Consider the following 23921-nt stretch of genomic DNA (forward strand, 5'->3'; position numbering starts at 1 on the left):
TCAGCCCTGAAAACTCCTCAGCATGAACATTTCACTGCAAACAGGACATTGCTACAGCAAAGGACACAGTGTACTGTGCCAGTGTGAGCTCTATAGCAGTTTTCCTGTTTCTGTTGTGCAACACCTACATGGGCAGAACCACCTACTAGCTCTGGGTTGGGAAGGTGGAGATTTTGGACGTGCAGCCTGGGGAGGCTGGGGGTTGGGGTGAGGAGGGACCTCAGAGGAAAATAATCCTATGGAGTCCACCCTCCAAAGCAGCCATTTCCTCCGGGGAACAGATCTCTATTGTCAAGAGATCAGTTGTAATAGTGGGAGATCTCCAAGTGTCACCTCTAACTCTAACGTGCAATCTTTAAATGATGCCATTCATTTTTCTGTCACAAATTTGCGCCATCTTGTTGCCCTGCATGTATGAACTAGGTTATGGGGCCTGAATTTGCAAGCAGATAAATTACGGGGCAGTTTAGTTTGAAGAGGATTAACTAGCAGCGGATATGACAACGGACTATACAATTAGGAGCATTGTGGAGAAAGTGGATGAGAGGAATTGTTTTTCCTCTCATAATACTAAAACTTGGTGTTTTTCATTAAAGTGGTTGACAGCAAGCTCAGGACAAACTACACACAACACTTCAGACTACACTTCACTAATGTAGAACCTACAGTGGCAACTACTAGCTTCGAAGGTTTTGAAACTGAATGAGATCAATTCACGGATCATGGCCTATCAGTGGTTATTTAGCCATCATGCCTAAATTGACCCTCCATGTTGACAGGAAGTATCTCTGAATATATATTTAATTAGTATAAAGGACCGTAAATCATCAGTAGAGTGTCCCCTTATTACAAAAGGTGCTAATAAAAGTGCTTCCAAGTTTTAATTGTGGATATGTGATTTATGTTCTATAACAATGAGATAAATTAATGCAAGCCTACCTTTATTCCTGACCTGGAAACTACAACTGATACATAATGTAGCAGCCAGAGTACTTAGGGGAACACCTTGGGGGGCCCACATCCAGCCTGTGCTCCAACAGCTGTACTGGCTACCAGCTAAACACCAGATCAGGCTTAAGTTTCTGGTAATCACCTTCAAAGCCATATGTTTGGTGCAGAATGCTGCGGCCAGGATTCTCACGAAAGCACCGTGGAGATCCCACATCTGGCCGGCACTCCAACAAATTGGCTGGCTCCCAGTTGAATTCCGGATCAAGCTTAAGGTTCTGGTAATCACCTTTAAGGCCGTATGCGGTTTGGGCCCAGTGTATTTGAGAGACCGCTTCCCTGCCTATACCCCCAAAAGAGCCCTATGCTCCGCCACCTCCAACTGGCTGCGGATCCCTGGCCCCAGAGAAGCACGTCGGTCCTCAACAAGGGCCAGAGCCTTCTCGGTCCTGGCCCCCACCTGGTGGAACGAGCTCCCTGGGGAGATCAGAGCCCTGCCTGAACTCCCACAGTTCCGCAGGGCCTGCAAGAGGGAGCTCATCCACCAGGCTTTCACTTGAGGCTGACTGACGTAGAACAGCTGCTGAACCCCCAGACTGAAAGAACCAACCCATGAAAGAATCAACCCCCAATTATACAGTTAATTGTTATTTATAATGTGGTTTATGTTACATAATGTTTGTGAAAGTTTGTTACATACTGTTGGTACTATACATCATTCCATGTAATTTGTATGATATAATGTTCAATGTAAACCGCCCAGAGCTGCAAAGAAATGGGAGGTATAGAAATCTAAATAAATAAATAAATAAATAAATGTGGTCTGGGCCCTGAGTATTTGAAGGACTGTCTCTCTACCTGTCTCCCCCCCCCCCCCCGAGAGCATTATACTCTACAAACTCCAACAAGCTGGTGATCCCTGGCCCCACAGAAGCTCATCTGACTTTGATCAGAACCAGGGCTTTTTTTCCCCTGGCCTACACTTTATTTATTTATTTATGTATTATATTTCTATACCGCCCTCCCCGGGGACCACTCAACACCTTTTACTGAGGCCGGGGGGGGGGGGGGTAGGTTTACTCCTCTACTCTCAACCACTGCCCTAGCGCTCTCTGGTCGCTATGGTAATGTTTAAACATCCCTTCAAAATAAGATACAGACACACCACAACAATGAAGTGTGTTGTAAAGGGCTGGGGGGATGAAGTAAAGGGCCGGGGGGGGGGGAAGGCGTCCTTCGGGGCCCACCTCCAATTAGTCGAAGGACCACATGTGGTCCGCAGCCCACAGGTTGGGGATCGCTAATTCATACTATTCCACTATGGTGGACTTCTGGATCTAAAAAAGAACTGCCCTGTTATAGTGACAAGACAACTTATTGTTATCATGAATTGTATCACTCCAGGGGAAAAATGCTTCAAGTTTATCATCAACTGCAAAATCATTAAAATGTTACCAATATAATGTTTGCAAACTAATATGTCTTTAAAGAAAGGATTTTCCACTTGATGTCATATTGCCTCTTCCTGAGAGGTCATAAACAAATTGACCACACTAGGAGCAAAAAGACTTGCCAGGTTGCAATAACTGACCGCTTACCTGGATTCAGGAAAACTATGAGAAAGATCACCACAAATACAGTTTGTTACAGAAGCTGCTCTGCAGTTCAAAATAGAAGCTGTTCTGTAATATTACAAGGCCAGAACCTTCCTACATTTGTTATTGTATTGATACTGACCTCAGTGATAATGTCATTATAAGAACCACATGTAATCTAATGGAATTATTATAAAAATGTAGAAGTTATTTTGCACTATTAGAAACAGAGCATTAGCCTTTGGTCTGATCCCATAAGGCATATCTTATGTTTCAAGGAGGCTACATACCACGGGCCCCTTGTCCTGCTGCTTTCCCATCAGGCACAGTCAATCCCTTGGCACAGGCTGCTTTGGAAATGTCAAGTGGAGAGAAGGAAAAGGGGCCAGCCGAAGCTCACAGCAGGGCTGCCAAGTCAAAGGATGTTTCTTAGTGTCCAAGGCAGCTGTTTCACACAGCCGAAGGAAGTCTTTGGCCTTCAGTATTCTCTTGGTGGATATTTGCCCCCACTTGCAAAGAGGCAGGCAGATAGAAAGACCCAGAAAGCTAGCTTTGGGCACCCTCTGCTGGCAGGCTCCCTGCCTTCCCTCCTTCTGGAAAATTTAAGGGTTAAATTCTTTACAAGAGAGGTGCCACAGATGAAGGCAAGTTCGGAAACTGCCCATCTAATCAGTGGAAATGGGAAGAATGTAATGCATTCTCTGTGTATGCTAAGACACTATGAGTCTGGATCTGAACACAGATCAAATCAGGCTTTCATTGTTTTTTTTAAATAACAGGACCTTTATGCTTCCAGCTGGACATATCAGCCTGAACATTTATACATCTTAGAATGTACAGATAGCAACATCTGCTCTAATCCTGGTATTCTATGCATTTCTTGTATGGTGGAGTGTAGATGTGAGCCAAAAGCCATTAGCATGTCATGATCTGTAATTTCATCACATAAAACAATTTTTCAGGATACAGTTCTTGTTATCACTCTGCATGGAGGTGGGGACAGCTAGTGACAAATGCAAGGGTGGAGACAGGGAATGAAGAACTTGGAGAATTGTTAAAATCTTTGTATTCTTAATTTTCCAAAACTCTTTGCCCCTCAACCTCCATGCTAATTCATCAAGCATATGCACAGGACATTGTGTCACAACAGCACAGTGTGGCAGAGAAGAGGAATGGAAGTGACTTCATTACAGGTAACTAATATTCACTTACACCCCTATAGATCACAAATTACTTTTGTAGCAAGGAATTCTCTCCTTTCTGATTTACTGCTGCTCAGAAACTTCCAAAAATATGAGATTTGTGCAAGTGCACAACCAGGAAACAGCAGCGGGCCAAGATGCTCTTTGCATGATTGAGATTTATTTATTTATATTTATGTACCTCACTCCCTTGCAGCTCAAGGCAGTTTACACTGGAACTAGCATGAAAACAGAACAATATAACAGACATCTTTTGAATATAATAGAAAGGAGGCAGGCTATATGAGATAATTTATTTCTCAGGCGGAAATTATCCAGATCGACTTAGGTTGGGAGGCCAGCTAGAATTCTGATCTTACTCTAGGCCTCAACCATAGATAAGCCTTTTCCTATTTTTCCAGGTCAAAAGATACTGCTGTCACATTAAAATAAGGTGTTTAGCTTAACTAAACCACCCAATGACAAAAGACTGAGGAAGTCACTGGGAGGGCTGTGGCTCAGTAGAAGAGCACCTGCTTTGCATGCAGGTTGGGATCTTGGCATCTCCAGGGATAAAGGATGACAAACAAGGGCTAGGAAAGACAGTCCAAAGAGAACATTGGTACCCTCTAATTAGGCTCTAATTTGTTTTCTGGTATGGGTTCATATAATTTTCTTTCACCATCCTAAAAAAGAATTCATAAACCATGAACTGGGATGCTCTGGGCTTCCTCAGGAGCAGACTTAACAAAGAGATGCCAGTAATGGCGCTTCTCATAAAGACCAGCTTATCCCTACAGCTGATTTTTCACTGAAATGCACAGGCAGATGAATGTGATTTAAGGATGTGATTTCAGCTCACACACCCAAGTGACCAGAGTGTCCCCTAGAACCCAGAATCCCCTCCCATGTATAAGGGATCCTCAGCAGCCGACTCAACATGCCGTTGAATGAATTAATGCCCCCAAAATATCCTATCATTAATAGCCTTGAAAACTGAAAGGCATGGTTTCCTTTGCTGAGCCAATCCAATCAGTGGAAAACAGACTTTTTGAAATCCAGTGTCACAACCATCATTTATTTCATTTTTATCCCATTCTTCCTTTAAGGATTTCAGGGGTCAGAGTTTCCCTCCACCTCCCAGTATATCCTCACAACAGTCATGTAAAGCAGCTTTTTTCAGCGTTTTCTACAGTGGAGAAACCCTTGAAACATTCTTCAGGCTTCGAGATAACCCAGAAGGGGCGTGATCATGAAGAATATGGTTGGGAAGCATAGCTGTATACACACCCACCCAAGGTCCCTGCCCTTCCTACCCCCTCTAGGTCCATCATTGGCCATTTTGGGAGGAGTGGATGGGTTGACATGACCATATATGACCATATAACCCAATAAATGTTTAACACATTTTAAAACGTATATGTAAAAAATTAATTCCCATACATTCAGGAAACCCTTCCAAGGTCATCAAGGAACTCCAGGGTTTCCCAAACCCCTGGTATAAAGAAAAGATGGTGACTGGCCTGAGTCATCCAGCAAACTTCATGGCTGATGGACACGTGAAGTGGCCTTATCTCAAGCTGGACCTACTGGGGCACTAAGTTCAGGTTTTCCTCCTTTGACTTGCCTCTGCTTCCCAAGGACTGCTGCCCCGACAGTAAACCAGGGGCCTTCTGCATGAAAGGTCTGTTGAGCCACAAACATGCTCCCAATTTGAACCTGATCCTCCACAGTCCAAAATGAATAATTTTTTACTTCTTGATCTTGAGCTGTTTGACCCCATCTATCTGTCTCTTGTATAATTTCATTTCACACTATGAAACTTTTTCCTGCGCATAATTCAAAAAAAAAAACAGTTTTAAAAATGCCAATATAACTGTGACGGACATTTACAGTAGCTGCACATCTTGTGTTAAATGGCACGTGGCTTCAGAGCCTGGCTTGCTGAGCTGCTTCATTGTCAGCTCCCTGCTTAACCAAGCAGCTTCCTTATCCCAAAATGCAGATGAGTCCACGGGAATTTGCAACTTGTCGTTCTGTACACATAATGAAATAGTCAGCCCCCCTCCCCATTCCTCCAGTCTCTTTCTAAACAGCTGGCCAATGTGCTCCAAAGCCCGGCAGGAAGCCTCTGTACATCTGTCACGCCGTTGTGTCAAAAACAAAGGTGCTATGGCCACCAAGCGGCATCTGAAGCCAAGCCAGGGGGTGGGGACAATAACAAGCCAGATGAAGGAATGATCAATCTGTTTCTGAGCCATCAGAAAGCCCACAGCTTCCAGGGAGAGAACAAGTTATGCAGGAACTGGACATTGGGATTCTGTATGCCCTCTGTGACTACAGAATAACTGAAGAGAAATGCCAGCACTTAATTTATATGATGAGCCAACTGCCCTCGCATATCACTGGCACAGAGGGTTGGGGAAACACCTGGAGATTTTGAGGTAGAGTCTGAGGAGGGGAAGGATGGGTTAGAACAGTGGTTTTCAACCTTCCTAATGCCGCGACCCTTTAATACAGTTCCTCCTGTTGTAGTGACCCCCAACCGTAAAATTATGCAAGTGTTCTTTCACAGAAATTAAACTGAAACTGACCAATGGCGTGAAGATCCATGGTTCATGATTGTATATAAATTGTTTCTTTTCCAGGGTTTCTCAGTCCAGTTCTGCCTCTAGTCCCACCATGCCGATCTTGCTCTTTTCTGCTGCTTTAGACGAATGCTCTATCTCGATCTAACCCGCAAGGCTGTTGTGTAGATGGCTCCCCCCCCCCCGGCCAATTTGCTTACCCTGCCGCAACTCCTATGAAAGGGTCATTCGACCCCCAAAGGGGTCCCAACCTCAAGGTGGAGAACCATTGAGTTAGAATATCATGGAGTTCATCTTCCAAGGCAGACAATTTCTCCAGGGGAACTGATATCTGTTGCCTGGAAATCAGTGGTAACAGAGGGAGATCTCCAGCTGGTCCCTGGAGGGGAGAATTGTGGCTTACTTTAGAAACAAATTAAGGTAAAAGAGAAGTTTGCAACTCAGGCATCACTGAGTGTGGCGAGAAGGGGAATCAAGCGCGCGCTTTCTCTCTCTCTGCAGTTGTTTAGTCCCTTCTGCCACACGGGCCAGAAATCTGGCAGCTGTGAGGGGCTGAGCAGACAGGGAGAAAAGAGAAAGGCCCACCAGCCAGTTTGAAATGTTTTGCATTTTTAAAGTCTGGCCTAATAAAGATTCCAGACCCTACTCCCCAGAGTGCCCTGAGATGCCACGGCGGCCTTGTTAAGAGCCGTTCCAGGAATCGAAAGCTCCTTTTTCCATATGCATTGTTCAAAAATTTGGCTCTGCAGAACTTTCTTAGAATGAGAGGGGGGTGGGGAGCAAAGCAATGGAAACAGAAAAGCCTGGGGGGGGGGAGCAGGAGGCGGGAGACAGCATCATGGGGGGAAAGAAAACTTGTGGTTAGGTTCACAAGCCTTTCTCAGACAGTATTTGGTTAACATTCCTTCATTGTCAGTTTTTACTCCATCCCCCTCCTGCGCACATGTACCCCATTTGGAGCATTTTTACACTTGGGGAGTTGAACTTGGGAGCCAGTTGAGGCGCCGTGTTTGATCTGCACATGGTTCTGCAATATCTTTTACTGGCCTAGGCCACACTGGGACAGCCAGCAGGTTTTGTTAAAGGACAGTTCTCAGAGCTCTTGTTATGTCTTTCGCACCATCTGGATTTTCCGCTTCAGGCACCAAAATGTCTTGAGCTGGCTGTAGGACTAGGAAAGAAAGAAGTAAACCAAAACAGACACACACACACACACACACACACCCCTGACTTGCACATGCTGGACTCTGTGCACATGAGGATTTTGTGGGAGCAACAAGAAAGGTACAAAATATGGTAGCAGGTCTAAGATTCAGCCTCCAGAGACTTTCAAATTTAATTTAATGTTCAGAAACAAAAATTCTAATCCTAATGGCTTTACTTGTAAGCAGGGAGGATAATAATCAGTGACATTTTTTAAAAATTTAAATTGGATTTTTTGGATTTAAATGAGATTTTTAAAATATTGCTTTTTGTGGGGAAAATCTATCTAAAGATAGTTTTCCATTAAAATATAAGAAATGTGGATTAGTTTTTAATTACGTAGCAGGAGGCTATATTCTCATGCAATGTTAAAACGTTTTGTTAAATGAATTCAATTAATACATTCACAATATCATGCTCTCCGAGAGGGTTTTATAAGGTTATTTTGGGCAGTTTTCAAAAATCTAGATGCTTGGTTTATCACAGGTACTTCGTTTGCAGTTCTTAAAACTGTGGACTTCTTCAGAGCAAAAAATGCTATAAATATGCAGAGCTGAGAAAAAGCTCTTAATTTCATTGTTCCTCTGCAAATCTATATACACAGAATCAACCTCTTACTTCCTAAATGCCAAGTTTCAAGAAATTCAATGGACAGCTGATCACTTGTCATGGAATAGATCAGCACAAGAAGGGAGAGGTGCACAGTGAAACCTTTTGAGAAGAATACTCCACAAGCCCTGGGGTCGATGCATGTATATCCTGAGGTTTATCATATTATTCCCTACCTGGAAGAGAAAGCCTATAATGGCAGCAGGCTGTAAAACAGACCCAGTTTGGGAAGAAATATAATTTATCATATAACTGTAAACTAATTTTAAAAAGTCATTTTTTAAAAATGAAATCTTCATTTGTTTATTTATTATTTAGTTAATTAATGCATTTATTATATTTATGTGCTGCCACTCCCAAGCCTGCCATCTCACAGGCTGTTAATATTTGGTTGTAAAGATGATACCAGCAAGAATGAGTCTTTATGTAGAAATCATGATTTAAATCTAGTCTTGCTGACTAGTGATTTAAATCAAATCCACCCCGTCTGAAGGCAGACAGGGGTAAGAAAAAGCTGGTGTGGTGCTGGACTGAAACCAAGGAGACCCAAATTCAAATCCCTCTTCTGCCATAAAGCTCACTGGGTGACCTTGGGCCTATCACTCTCTCAACCTAACCTACCCCACAGGTTTGATGTGAGGAGTAATGAAGAACCATGTACACCGACCTCAGTTCTTTCAAAGAAGGGCCAGAATTCAGATTTGCCGACCTTAAGTTCTTTCAGACGTACAACTGAGCTTCCAACTATTATTATTATTATTATTATTATTATTATTATTATTATTATTATTATTATTTATTTGATTTGTATGACCGCCGCTCTCGGAAACCGGCTCGCGGCGGTTCACAACATTTTAATACAAATACAATATATTAACCATTAAAATTCCCATTAAAACCCCATTAAAACAATGACTAAGTCACAATGATGGCGATTAAAAACTATTCCCGTACAGGCCCACTGGATGAGCAGAAGGGAACGGAGGATAATTGGGCATAGGATGGAACACTCTGGGGAACCAGGTCAGTCTAATACTGGCCTCCCCCCTCCGGGGAGAGGGGGAGAGAAACTAGAGAGACTGGTCCCCTCTGAAGAAAATGGCAGCCTTGGTGGGTGGGCTCTATGGCATCACTCTCCTGATGAGCTTCCTCCTCACACTCTCTTCTCTCCAGATTCTACCCGTAAATCTCCAGGAACTTTCCAGCTCAGAGTTGGCACCCTAGGCTGGATTTAAATGAAATTGACAAGATACACGCAGAAACCTTGAAATCTTGGGGCGATGGCTGACTGATTTTCTCTGCATTGTTCTTGTTCTATGCTCCACATGAAAGCCCTGAGCCTTAGGGGAGGGCAGTAGATAAATGTGGATTAGAGTAGATTAGATTAGAGACACACGGACTGTTGGAAAGACAGACAGATAGAACTTCCAGAGGTTTGCCTCCTCTCATTCTTGCAAAGCCATAAGAAATCATGCAAATGTGCTCAACACATAAGGACTGTTTTTCTTGACACAGAATCAGGATTGACTGTGATTTACAGATTGACCATTGTGGCTCAGTGGCAGGGCATTTGCTTTGCAAGCAGAAAGTCCCAAATTCAGTCCCTGGCATCTCAGGTCTCTGAAGAGCTGCTGTCAGCCAGCGGGAGATAAGTCTGGGTTAGATGGACCAATGGCTGGCACAGCTCTGCAACAAAATGTGCTAGGGATGAGGTGTGTTTCCACATTTGTTTTATTTTGTTTCATTTGAAAATAACAAACTTTCCCATAAATAAAACTTTACCCTATCAGGGAAGGGGAAAGTTTCAGCAACAATAGGCACAGGAATTAAAGCCAAGAAAATATAGTTTTAAAGGAAAATAAAATTGCCAAGTATCAGGTGCAAACTAAAACTGCCCATTAAGAAACTGAACGCAGGTCATTAACACAATTAGGGGCTATTATAAGGCAAGTCAGTATTATTGTCCCGAAATTGTATAAAGCAGAGGAGGCTGACACACGAGCTTTAGGTCTAGGATTTTTCTTAGGACTGAATTTTTTTCTTGTTCTTTTAACTTTTCTGCTTGGTTTTTATGATTTGAGATTTTATTATTTGAGATGCTATATTTAGTTGATGCTGCTGTTTAACTGGTTTATGTTGGTTTACATTGGCTGTTTAATAGGCTGCTACTTATGTTGGATTTCACTGGTATGTTTCTTAATGTTTGTGTGATATCACTTGGGTGCTTTTGTAAATGGGGAGCAAGGGATACAAAATATTTTAGGTAAATAAATACAAAGAGAGATCTGATACCCACCATGATCATGGCAGACATAAGGAATTAAAAACTCTGCTTTCATTTTTTAAAAGTATGTTTCTAGTCCTCAGGATTGAAAAAATATGCATGATTGAAAAAAATTCCAGAGATTGAGAACCATCCATATATAGATGCTTATAAAATGATCTATGGTGTGGAAAAAAGATGCAGAGAGTGGGAAATGTTCTCTCTATTCACTTTCTGTATACCATGCATCATTTTACTAGAATCCTGCTGCCAAATTCTAGCATTCCAGGGCACTCAATAAAGGTGAGGTGCACTAGAGATAGGGCAAAAAAAAAGTACTCAACAGAATGAGCAATTAGCCTTGGGAACTAAGTGCCAAAAGATGTAGTGATGGCTAAAAAATGGGATTAGACAAATTAATGGAGAGGGAATCAGTCAGTGAAATGGAACCTCCTTTCTCAGAGGCCTCTGAATACCAGTTGCTGTGGGGCAGTGCTTCTCAACCTGGGGCTTGGGATCCCTTTGGGGGTCAAATGACCCTTTCACAGGGGTCACGACAGGGCAAGAAGCTTGGCCAGGGGGGTGCCATCCACATAACACCCTTGCGGGGTAGATCGAAATAGAGCGTTCGTCTGCCTGAAGCAGCGGAAAAGAGCAAGATCGGCATGGTGGGACAAGAGGCAGAACTGAACTGAGAAACCCCGGAAAAAACCCAATGTATATACAATCATGAATCTTCATGCCATTGGTCAGTTTCAGTTCAATTTCTGTGAAATAACACTGGCATAATTTTATGGTTGGAGGTCACCACAACATGAGGAACTATATTAAAGGTTTGCAGCATTAGGAAGGTTGAGAACCACTAGACTAGACCATTGGTCAGATTCAGCATGGCTGTGTTTATGAAATTATATAGAGTGCCTAACAAAATCACTTGCATCAGCAAGAAGCAGTTGTAAATACACTAAAACAAATGAGAAATTACTCAAAATTACCCTATTTTGCATAATTTATAAAGGTCACTGACTGTTTTTTAGAGCATGAAATACACTTTTTCTTGGGTGTTAGGATCTCTTGATGTATGGAAGAGTAAGAAAGCCAACAGGCTTCGCATATTCCCTTCAGGAGCCACGGGGAAGAAGGGCCCCTGCAGCACATCCCGCTGGTTCTCACGCACATCCTTAAACGGACGCTGCGGCATATCGCCTGCTCCTGGAATTCATAAGCTACAAATTGAAAGAACGCACTGGGAGCAGAAATGGCTTTTCCAGAACAAAAACAGCTGCTGAAGAAAGAGAAGCCAAACGCCGCTGTTGTTTTTTTGTGTGTGCATGTTTTAAAGAACGTCACTTAAAACAGAATGAAAAAACCCTGCTTGGAACCCAAACAGTCTCTAACAACAACAACAAAAATCCTGTGCTGTCTAGCTTGAAATAACTAAAGGCTGCTGGACATGCAGCCAGCACAAAGAGGATTCCCATGGACCGGGTTGTGTTGCAAGACCTCATAGCAGGTCAGCACGGACAAGGGAGGATTTTTGGATTTCCAGCCAGTGCTCAGCAGCGTACATCTGTGTTTCATTTACCATTCCATTTGGGGTTGCTGGGAGGGTTTTGAGGAATTAGTTTTTTAAAGGAGTGGCTTCTGCTTGCGCCAAACCATATTACAAGCCCTTTGCAATCCAGTGCTCATCAGTTACTCATCCATAAGGAGTCCCCCATTCTGCTTTGGATGCTAACACATTTTACCGTACAGAGTCCAAACTGGGGAAACTGCGCTCTCCCGTGATGAAGCCAGCCCCACTTCTAAATTTACTGTAGTTTGTTTGTTTATTTATTTATTTATTTGATTTCTATACCGACCTTCCATATAGCTCAAGACAGTTTACATACAACATGGGGTAGTCAGTTAATTTTTAAAATATTTCTTTAAAGTTGTTAAACATTTATCGGGTGATATGACCATATATGGTCATGTTGACCTGCCCCGCCCCCATGGTCAATGATGGGCCTGGTGTGGGTGGGAAGGGGAGGGTCCCTGGATGGGCATGTACACAGCTATGTTTCCCACCCATATTCTGCACGATCATGCCCTTTCTGGGGGTTCCTGAAGCCTGAAGAATATTTCAGGAGTTTCTCAGTGCTAAAAAAAAGTTGAGAAAGGCAGATCATGACAGATACTGTGTAGAAGCAAACCCAAATCTGCCAATGAGCTCTTTTTGCCAACTCAGCCTGCCCCACCTCCTCCCTCCAGTCCCCCCCCCCTCCCGGGAGGGAGCTTTTGGGTCCTAACCCACAGTTAGTGAACCCACTGAGCTACCCATTTCCAAAAGAATATCTATCATATTTTTATCCTAGCCCTTCGTCCCCCAAGAGCCTCAAAACGTCACTCTCCCTTCTTCTGTTTTATCTTGACAAAAATCCTGTAAGGCTTTCCAGTTCTAAGAGTGACTAGCCATCCAGTAAACTTTACGGCAGAGGGAGAATTTGAACCCAAATCTTCCCAGTCCTGGCCTAACATTCTAACATTCAAGCAATGTAAACCACAATGGAGGGCCACCATCACTCAGTCTATGCATGAGCAATGTGGGGGGGGGGGGAGCAGGGGACAGATAAGCCAGGCCTCGTGCTGCTTGAGAATTAACTGTCATGCACAAGTAGGCATGTTTTGCTGCCAAACTTTCCACTTTGGTTAATGATAGAGCTCAGCAGAAAGGCATACATATTTTCATTCTGCATATCACTACTAACACCACCTATAGTGATTCTCCTAAGCAGTTAAACAATACGGCAGACACTATCTCGGTTAGCTTTATAATATGCCTGCAAAGTGGCACACTATTATTATGCCGACATTTTCTTTTAGCAGCAGCAGGAGGAGGAGGAAGAAGAGAAAGAAGAGGTTCTTATATGACGCTTTTCTCTATCAGGAGTTTCAAAGTGGCTTACAGTCGCCTTTCCTTTCCTCTCTCCACAATAGACAGCCTGTAAAGGTAAAGCCTAGCAAGCCCTGATATTACTGCTCGATCGGAACAGCACAGCTCTATCAGTAATATGAGGAGCTCTTCACCCAGCTGGGAAAGCTGAGAATCAAACCCAGCTCACCAAACCTGGTCCTTAACCACTACATCATCTGATATATCATGTACACACAAACTGCTTAGCAGCTCTTATTGCCAGAGGGCTATTTTGAGGGAAGGTGTCCCAACCTACATCTTCCGAAGACCAGATGCATTGTCATTCGTCAAAACTTCATTTTTAATTTTATTTTCTTTAGGATAGTAAATGGAGATCCCTAACAATATCCCTGTGGGGGCCAATTTGGCCGACGGCCTCTGGTTGCCAATCACATCAAAAGAGGTGGGAGGGAGCAAAATACAATTTATTTGGCCAGCTCTCCAGAAACAGGATGAAACTCAGCTCAGTTTTTCTGCACGCAGATGGTTCCCAAAGGGAACCTAGGGCTGCAGGCAAGCGTCCAAGAGGAGACGGCTCTCGCCATCGTGCAGACGGAGGGCCTCCCCCCCCCCCCAATCTCGCCAGAACTGGAAGCAGCTAATGAGAACTGTTCTATAAGCAGGCCCGCATCTTTTACGAGGCCCCATTAAAAAGGTCGATTTGTGCTCAAGGTCCCTTTTATTATGTGAAAGTTTTTCCCATGTGTGAAAGAACAGAAAGAGAAAAAGCTAAAGCTTTCATCTGTTTGCTGTCTTGGATAGAACAGCACACAGATCTTCCAGCCCAAAGTTTGAACAGCGGTACAAATGGGCAGAGGAGGGAAAATCCTCTAGCCATGCCCAGTCACCACAGACATATCATTCCCCACCTTAGACTGCCTCATTCTGGGGTCCGATCACTGGTTCATCAAAAGCATTAGAAGCTCTCCAAGATGTCTGAGCCTGCCATATAGGATCCTTTATCTAGAGATGCTGAGGACTAAACCTAGGACCTTTGACTCCACCATTGAGCCTCGGTTTCTTACCTAAGACTACCCAGTTAATTCACAGCAGAGACAAGATTCGAACCAAGGCCTTTTTAATTCATAGTCTCTTGTCTGCTATGGTCCACCACCTTCTTAAAGAGGAGAAAATGCCTGTCAGGGTATCTCCACCAGCTCATGGTCCATTACAGCATTAAAGGCATTTAATAATGACATTAAGGGTCTATACCTTCAATAGATGGAGAGGTCCCAGCATTTGGCAGAGGATGCCAATCATCAGTTATTTTCTCCTGCCTGTTGCTGACAACAGAAATACATGGAGGGGGTGAGGGAAGGAATCTGGCACTGTGGAGGTGAAAAATGGCCAAAAAGCAAACAGCAATATCCACTAGCTTGGGGGGGGGGGGCGCTTAGGAATTATCACTTGTTATCTCAAAAGAAAACAATGCGAGGTCTCAGGGTCTCTGGGTTAGTCCAAAGCTAACACCAGCTTTCCTGAAGTCGGTGTGTATGTGTGTGTGCGTGATATAATGACCTCCCTTAACAAAAACCAAGGCCACTCACTCACCACTACTGTTGTTTGAAGCTCCCCACAAAAAGAGCCAAGAACGTGCTTCAAAACAAACATACCTAGATTCCTTGGTCCAGGGATCCTCACTGGAACTCTTCACTCAGCCCAACAGAGAGCATGACAGATTGGCTTCAGATAAAATCCATTCATGGGTAAGTGGGTGCTGACAGCACCAAATGAAGCCAAAGTGAGAGCAAAAAACAGTGCCCAAATTGGACTCTCCACTGGGGCTTTCATCCATACAAGTCATTGCAGATAACAGTCCCTGGAATCTGATGTATTTAAATATGCATATGTACCACAAAGCTGTTACCAAAGATTTAAAACCTCTTAAACACTGTCACCTCGACTGCCAAAAAGTACTCCCAAAGTGCACTCAATCACAGCATAGCAAAATCAGTGGGTATAAAGGCCAAGGATTCTGTAATACTTTTGAAGGAAGTTAAGAAAAGAATCAAAGGATGGGGTTACGAAGATGAAGGGGGTGAACTATGCAGACTGGATTTGGCCAATCCAGTGGCCTCCTGGAAGGATCAGGTAATGCAATTAGCAAAATTCACTAGGTTTTGCATCAACTGCAGTGGTCACAGCAGCATATTTGGAATTTCCTTGAGGGAGGGAGGCTCTTTCCATGCACAAAGACAGTACAGAGCCCTTCTCCCTTGCCCGATAGGTTTCTGCCCACAGAAAATCATTCCATGGGAGAGCATCCAAACTTACATCCTGTATATACATCCCCACAGCCCAAAGTGACACAATCCATGGAAAAGCTTTAGCTCCCACTAATCACATAATTTAGTTATTTAATTTATTTATTTATATTTCTATACCACTCTCTCATGAGGCTCAGTCCGGTTCACACAAAAAGTGGGGACAATACAGTGCAATCCATAACATCAAAAACAATAATAGTGGATTCCATAACTGAAGGCAACAAGTATTGTAACATTTTGCATAATAACGATAACTTTCTAACCAGGATCCTGTAGGCTGGTCAGTTTGGGTTCAGATCTTGATGGGGGTGTCTGGGAGCCCAGCGGATGTTGTTGAATCGGTCGGCCTCAACAAAATGGCACCAAATTCTAAGAAGCCACCATAAATGGGCAAGGAAGTTGTGGGCAAGGCAGATCCTGCTCTCTTTTCCCCTCTCCCCATCCTAAATAAATTAGCAAAACCAGGAGCAGATTAAGACCTTCAAGTACACACTTGCACTTTACCAGTATCAGTTATTTGCTTCCATTACTACAATTACTAATATCGTTCACTCCTGCAAGCAAGCAAACTATTGCTGCACATGGCAGGTCAAAACTCTGCCCCCCACCATGAACAGTAGGTGGCCACCATGGAGAGGCCATTTCTCAGATTGCACCATGGCAACTAGTGCAGGTTCCATGGCCAAATTCACAGATTTTAGAGGTGAGACCTTGGCTCAAATGAAGTCCAGTCTGTATAAAACAGTATCTGCAGGGTGCTTCATTTCCTCTTCCAAGATTGTACAAGTGCTTCTCCGGTGACATTCAGAGCTGCCAAAAACAGAAGGGAAAAAGCTTCCACTTCATTTACACACACACACACACATCTTTGGCCAGGAAGATTTTGGCAAAGTACAAACACATGCACACTCGTCCCAACCTAAATTCAGTTCCTGTCCAGCAAATCCTCAACAGCTCATTGAGAAAAGGGGCTATGAACTCCACAGGAAATGAAAGCCATTAAAAGGAATAAATGAGGGGAGGGAGCAAAGAAAAACCTGTGTGGTCTGCCTATTAGTCCCATTAAACTACTTAATAATGGCTACCTTACAGCAAGTTATTTCATAAGCCAGGCTGCGTGTGTTACATGTGTCTGTCATCATGACATAAAAGAATGCGGAATTTAATACTGGCCAGGTACAAATTCCCAAGTCTAAGGTAACCCTGAAGTAGGAGGTCTGCATCTGATTTGGAGCCCACCAAACAAGATAACCAACTCCCTGTGCCATCTGCTGGCTGGAGGGAAGAAATGTAGGCAGAATCCTTTGGAGTCTGGGAATCAAATGACCATAGAACAGGGGTAGTCAACCTGTGGTCCTCCAGATGTCCATGGACTACAATTCCCATGAGCCCCCACCATTGTTTGCTGCCTGCCTTAGAAAGTTTGTAATAGTTTGCCAAGGTCTGTGGATAGGCCTTTGAACTCTACCCCCATCATTTGGTTGATCCACGGTTAGATTAGGGTGCATACAATCTAGAAGAGTTGTCAGCCACCTCTTCATTAATAGTTCAGTAGGACTCCTGCCTGGAGTAATTCATGACGTGATATGTTGCGTCAAATGGAAACTTGCCCAGTGACTATTCCAGTTACTGTCAACAATTCATTTTAATACATTATTTGTTGTCTTTACCATTCTATCAGCCTGCCCATTAGTTGGTAGATGAAAAGGAGCTGAAGCAATGTGACGGATTAGGCTATTTGTGAAGAATGTGTGACACTCATCTGATGTAAACTGGGTGCCATTATCAGACACAACTACATCTGGCAATCTCTGTGTTGCAAACAGTCAGCACAATATCTTAATAACAACATGGGATGCCACTGATTAAACAGGAATAACTTCCAAACATTTGGAATACGAATCAATCATTATTAGGAAACTCTGGCCCTGAACTGGACCAGCTAAATCAATATGAATCCATGACCATGGAGTTTCTGTTGATTCCCATGGATGTACTGGGGCACGTGGTGAAGCTGGCCTCATCACACTTTTTATACCCACGCATCCACCTCACTATCCAATGAAAGGGAAAGCTGGCTCAAAGTGTCTGCATGGGCAACTCCCTTATCTGACTTATGCAACAAGATGTAATTTTCATGAGCATTCAAAAAAATTACCCACCAAAGCATACATGGGGACAATATCAGTAGTGTCCGTTGATAAGTCAAACCATCCCAACAAACTGTTTATGGTCAGTAACTATGATGCACAGTAAACCATCAACCAAGGGATTTTTTCACATTTGCTACAATTGCAAGACTTTCATTATGAATTTCTGCAATTATTCTGTCCAGTTGGAGTCACTGTTCTACAACAGAATGCAATAGGGCCTCATGAAAAACTGCAAGTTAATGACATAGAACAGCCCCAATACCATATGCTTGTGCTCTTTCTAACCTTTGTCCCATTTCGAGACACAAAGGTGTAGGGGCTAGAAAAAGTAACCTTTCTCTGACACTGGTGTTGTGTAATGCTAGGTCCATTAATAATAAAACATCCATTCTGCCGATTTTTTTCTCAGAACAAAAAGTGGACTTGGCAAGAGTGACTGAAACCTGGGCATGAGAGGGTGAGACAGTCACCTTGAAAGAGTTGGCCCCACCCAAGTTTTCAATCCTCCACCAATCCCAGACAAAAGGTTGGGGGGAGTGGCAGTGCTGGTCTGAGAGGCATTCTCCTTCAGGGCATTCCCCACCCCAACAATACCAAGCACTGAATGTGCTGGCCTACTGTGAGATGTGGTAAAGAGTTTGGCAATCTGTGTGGTATATCATCCACCTAATGCACCAACAGATGCCCTTCCCAGCTTCCTGGAGCTAGTAGCCACCTGGGTACTGAAGTTCCCAAGGCTAATAATCCTCAAGATGTCAATGTCCATGTGGAGAAATTTGGCTCCTGGCAAGGCTTGGACCTGTTGTCAACCATGGAGACACTAGGACTCTCTCAGTTTGTAACTGGCCTCTCACAACAAACAGGTCACACCCTGGACTTAATCTTTGGGGTGGGGATACAAATGGTTCTGGTGCAGGTAACACATGTCCCATGGTTGGACCACTTTTCCCTGAAGGCCCAGATCAGAACTGGCTCCTACTCTGAATAGGCAGAGAGCAAATTTATGCTCACCCAAGGTGACTAATGGATCCAATAGGATTCCAGAATGGTCTGCAGGATTCAATACCCCTCAGTGACTTAGTTGATGAGCTGGTAGACGACTGGCATGTCCAGCTCTGAGGCCATTGATGTAACTGCATCCCGACGACCTCTCCACTCCTGACCCAAGCCAGCCCCCTGGTATACCCAGGAGCAGTGCAAACAGAAATGGGAGCTGAGACAGCTAAAGCATTTTGCAGGAAACTCATGATGAAGTTGAAAAGATATCTTATAAGACGCTTATGAGATAGTGGTGAAGACTGTGAAGAATGAATAGTTCATGGTCTCTATTGCCTCTGCTAGTTCTTACCCAGCACAAATATTCAGAACAATTTGGTCATTGACGTCCTTAGTGAGCAGACCGGAAATTCCTAAACTGGCTATCAGCTGTCAGGCATCTGAGAGAATCTTTGCAGAGAAAATCTTGTCGCTCCACCAGGGCTCTCCCACCAAAACTGATGCATTCCGCTAACTGGCGGCTCCTTGGCTGTCTCAAGGTCCAGTTTCGGACCACATCAGTCTGCTCTCCCTAGCTGATTAGGACAGAACTCTATCAACGGTTTGACCCACTATTTTCTCCCTTGACCCATTCTCCTCATGGCTGGTGAAAGCTGGTGATGAAAAGGTATGGGCTTCTCTCCAGGATATCATCAACTATCCCTGCCTGATGTCATATCTGCCATACCTGGGGAAGGTAGTTGTGTGTTTAGTTGCAGAACAACTACAGAGCTTTCTAGAAGAAACATCAGTCTTTGACCTTTTCCAGACTAGCTTCAGGCCTGGTTACCCTTACAGATGACTTCCATAGTAAACTGGATCTAGGCAGGTAGGCACTGCTAATCCTCTTAAATCCTACAGCAGCATTTGACATGGTTAATCATGGGATGCTTGCACATCACCTAGCTGACAGGAATACAGGGCATAACCTTGCAATGGCTATAGCCCTTTCTCCAAGGTCGGGGACAGAAGGAAGTAGGGGAGAGTATCTTCCAGCAGCATGCTCTAACTTGTTGGGTCCCACAGGGAGCAATGTTATTTAACATCTACATCTGCCTCCTCACCCAATTAATCTAGAGTTTCAAGTTGGAGTGTCTTCAATACACCAATGACACCCAGCTATATCAGTTAATGGACAGCCATCAATCAGCACCCCAAAAACACTTATCAGCTTCCTGTGCGTGGTTATGGATTAGCTCAAACAGAGTTGGCTGAAGTTGAATCCAGCTAAGACAGAGATCCTCTGTCTAGATTGGCATGCTCCAGATGAAACACTACAACTCCTGGCTCTTGACAGGGTTCAACTAACAACTTTAGCCACCATCAAGAGCCTGAACATGATCCTGGACTCCATGAACTGCCCACCAGGCGTTCTACCATGTACGCCAATTATGGCAACTAGCATCCCATCGATCAGCATCTGACCTAGCCTTAGTGATACATGCAATGGTCATCTCCAGACTAGACTACTGCAACTTGCTCTATGCAGGTTTACCGTTGTATCTGATCTGTAAGCTTCAACTGGTTCAAAATGCAGCAGCCCGACTAATTATCAGAACCGGGTGGAGAGAACATATTCGACCAATGCTCTCCTAGCTGTACTGGCTCCAAGTTGAAGACCAAATCAGGTTTAATGTATTGGTACTTACCTTTAAAGCTGTAAATGGTCTGGGACCTTCATGTCTACAGGACCACCTTCTCCCCTATGTCCCTCAGAGAAGCTTACGCTCTAATGCTCAAAATCTACTAAAGATCCCCATCTTCAAACAGAGCCAGGGCGTTCTTGGCCCTGACTCCAGTCTGGTGGAACAATCTCCCAGGTGAGATCAGGGCCCTGTGGGACTGAAAACACTTTGACAGGACCTGCAAGACAAGAGTTGTTCCACAAGGCCTATGGATGAGGCCCACAGTCCACCAAGGAACCTGGCCTCCCTATGTATTCATGATGAATGGATAAATAAGTACACCAACAATGCCAAATTACCATCATTGCACTCTTGTTCTAGCACTTTATCCCCTCCACCATTGTTGAGGTAGTGGTGTCACAGGTACCCTGAGGGATAGTGTCACAGAAAACATTTTTTATTTACTAAATTTTAAAAATGATTTTAATAATTTAATTACAACTGTATTGTATTTAATTATTTTTATTATTATATTTCTTATGATGTAAACCGCCCTGAGCCCTTGGGAAGGGGAGTAACAGTTTTTCCACCCCAGGAAAGCTGGAATGTTCATGGATATTCTGTGCCGTCCAACATAAACCAAAATATTTCAAAAATAAGTGAAGGTTAAGTTAGCATCCCAGACAGAGAACAAACCAAGGACTATGACAAGCTTCTAGCACACTGAATTATTAATAAAACTTATGGAAGCCTTTAGATCTGAAGGTAATCTAAGGTAGTTGAGAATAATAAATAACCAGATCCTCCTTTTCTCTTCAAATTTTAACTAGGCCAAAAATAACTCCCCCCCCCTTACTGTCCCAACATCTGGCAGTATGGGAAGGACATAACGAACATAAGTTAAACTTTGCCACGTTCACAGCACAGCTGTGTAAGATAGTTCCATGCTGGCAGACTGAACAGCAAGGTCAAATGGAGGATGAACACAAACAACAAAACCATCCACTTAAGGGAGAGAAGAACCAAAAAGAATAAAGAAAAGCATTCACAACTCCCAGACAAACCAGATCCCCTCAGCCAATTGACACATTGCAAGAGACCATAGGCTAAAGTGGTCCATATTAGGATAATTTTTAGGGTGGTCTTTGTGCATTTGCTGCTGTGCTTGATTTTCTATTGGTTATTGTTATGTTAGTTGATTACGTATACCTTGTGTCAAGTAGCACAGTGATAGTTACCTCATTAATGTTATAAAATTGCCAGACTATAAATATTCTAATTAATAAATAAGCCATCTAAACTGACGGTCCTCCACTTATGTGCTTTATAAACAGCTTTAAAAGGGGGATTCAAAAGATTCACAGAGGATACGTCTGTCAGTAGCTACTAGCTATAGTGATTCAGGGGAACCTCCCCAATCAGAGGTACTAAACCTCTAAATCCCAGAGCCATGAGGCAAACATCAGCTCTGTGCCCTGTGGTTGGCCTTCAAGAGGAAATGGTCAGTCATTGTATGAGACAGGATGCTGGACGAGGTGGACCACTAGTCTGATCCAGCAGGGCTCCTCTTATGTTATAACCCTGTAATCTCTAGAGATAACATAGGGAGGAAGCAGAGCAACCACATACATTTCTCCGATTCACCAGATAGAGGAGGGATAAAAAAAATCTTCTATGAAATAAATATTTAAAAGTAGATGTCTTTTGCCATATTAAAAGGGAATGTGTAAAGGTAAAGGTAAAGGTATCCCCTGTGCAAGCACCGAGTCATGTCTGACCCTTGGGGTGACGCCCTCCAGGGTTTTTGCCAGTGCCTTCCCCAGTCATTACCGTTTACCCCCCAGCAAGCTGGGTACTCATTTTACCGACCTCGGAAGGATGGAAGGCTGAGTCAACCTTGAGCCGGCTGCTGGGATCGAACTCCCAGCCTCATGGGCAAAGCTTTCAGGCGGCTGCCTTACCACTCTGCGCCACAAGAGGCTCTCTAAAAGGGAATGTGAGGTAACTCAAAATTCTAATGACCCTTCTTTCTAAGAAGCAGACAGCAATCTCTGACCAAGTGTGAACTGAGCTGGATTTGAAAGGGCAAAGCATTCAATCCATGGGGTTTTTCGCTCCACAAAGCATCTCATTTCAGCTGGGATGCTACCTGTACAAAGCAGATAAGAATGCAAAGTTCCAAGTATGAGAGCTCTTGCATCAGGTAGCTTTGTGCTTGAATGTGTTTGAGGCCTTAAGAAAGATATTTGATGAGGTGGTACAGTGGAATGCACCCCTTAAATAAAAGGGGGTGATCTTTAATTTCTATAGCCTGCTTCTAGATTTTTTTTATGAGACTCCTTTCAAGCTGCTTGATGTTTTGCATTCTTTTTGTGCTCTGCCTGGGTTTTTAATCCTGTTTTAGTTTCTTTTTAATAATAATTGTTAACTTGCATGGTTCTATGCTTTATTTTGTAAGCCAGCTCTAGCAGGTTCTCTGGAGTGATGGCAGAGAAAAATAAACAAGCAAATTGCAGGATAGCCTTTGTTTTTGGAAAGAAGTGCCTGACACAGAAGGCCCTTGCAAACTTCAGTCAGTCTGCAAGAGGGAACAGCAAATTATTTTGTTGCCACCACCAGTTCTTCATGGAGATTCTGTTTAAGAAATCCAGAGTCAAGATTTCTCCCTGTCTCAAAGAAACTATTCCTTGGACAGGAATAAAGAGCATATGGAAAGCATTAGAGATGCAGCACAGAAAATTATTTCTCCATTCGGAGCTTTTGTTTTTGGCCCTTCACTCCCTCCACAGTCTCCATTTGCTTCTCAGCACTTTGCATTTGCTTTGGCTAAAGCTGTGTGCTCTCCTTCTGTTGTTTTGGTCAAGCAACCAAGACAGTAGGGCTCTCTCTAAGCAGCAGTTTCCAAATATTAGTGCACGTTTAAAAGGAAAGCAGCTCAGATTCACAGGGGAGGATACTCCAGATCTTATTCAAAAAACTGAAAAGGCGTACATTTTCATGGCGGGAGACAGAACTGTGAAAACATGCAGACAAGTGTAATCAAAGTCATCTCTGCATCAAAAGCTGAAACTATTATCATGCCTGGCTGTGTCTTCAGAACTGACACCACGCAACAGCCAAAGCTGTGTTCCAATGCATACTTGGAAGTATTCCCTGTTGAGCTCACTCAGGCTTACTTCCACATAAAGATGCATGGACTTGTACTGTATGATCATCACAAGCTATAAGTTACACGTTCACACTGCATTTCAGCCATGAACTAGGAGGTCTCCAGCAAGCAAGTCAAGGAAGCTATAAAAAGTAAATGTTAATGTTATTGTTGTTATTACTATAAATGGAGTTACCTTTATCGTTTCTTGTTTCATGTAAACCGCCCTGAGCCTTCAGGGAGGGCAGTATATATAAATACAATAAACAAACAAATAAGCCACTCTCAGTATACCCACTAAGACCTGTAATGTAATAACACTGACCTGTTCTACAAAACTGTTGTAAGAA

At 43.4% G+C, this 23921-nt stretch overlaps 1 protein-coding gene across 20 annotated transcripts in view; it reads right to left on the reverse strand.

The window, feature by feature from the left end:
* EXD3 (exonuclease 3'-5' domain containing 3) overlaps positions 1 to 23921 on the reverse strand; it is a 179421-nt gene that overhangs the window by 152371 nt on the left and 3129 nt on the right. Inside the window, exon 3 of one of the 20 annotated variants that reach the window (XM_077306284.1) lies at positions 15874 to 16053. The exons of the other annotated variants lie outside the window; for them this stretch is intronic. The gene's annotated coding sequence lies outside the window, so the exon portion shown is untranslated. The remainder of the gene's footprint in view (positions 1 to 15873; positions 16054 to 23921) is intronic. 20 annotated transcript variants of the gene reach the window in all.

The sequence above is a fragment of the Paroedura picta genome, chromosome 12 (assembly GCF_049243985.1).
Source record: "Paroedura picta isolate Pp20150507F chromosome 12, Ppicta_v3.0, whole genome shotgun sequence".
Classification (NCBI taxonomy): Eukaryota; Metazoa; Chordata; class Lepidosauria; order Squamata; family Gekkonidae; genus Paroedura; species Paroedura picta.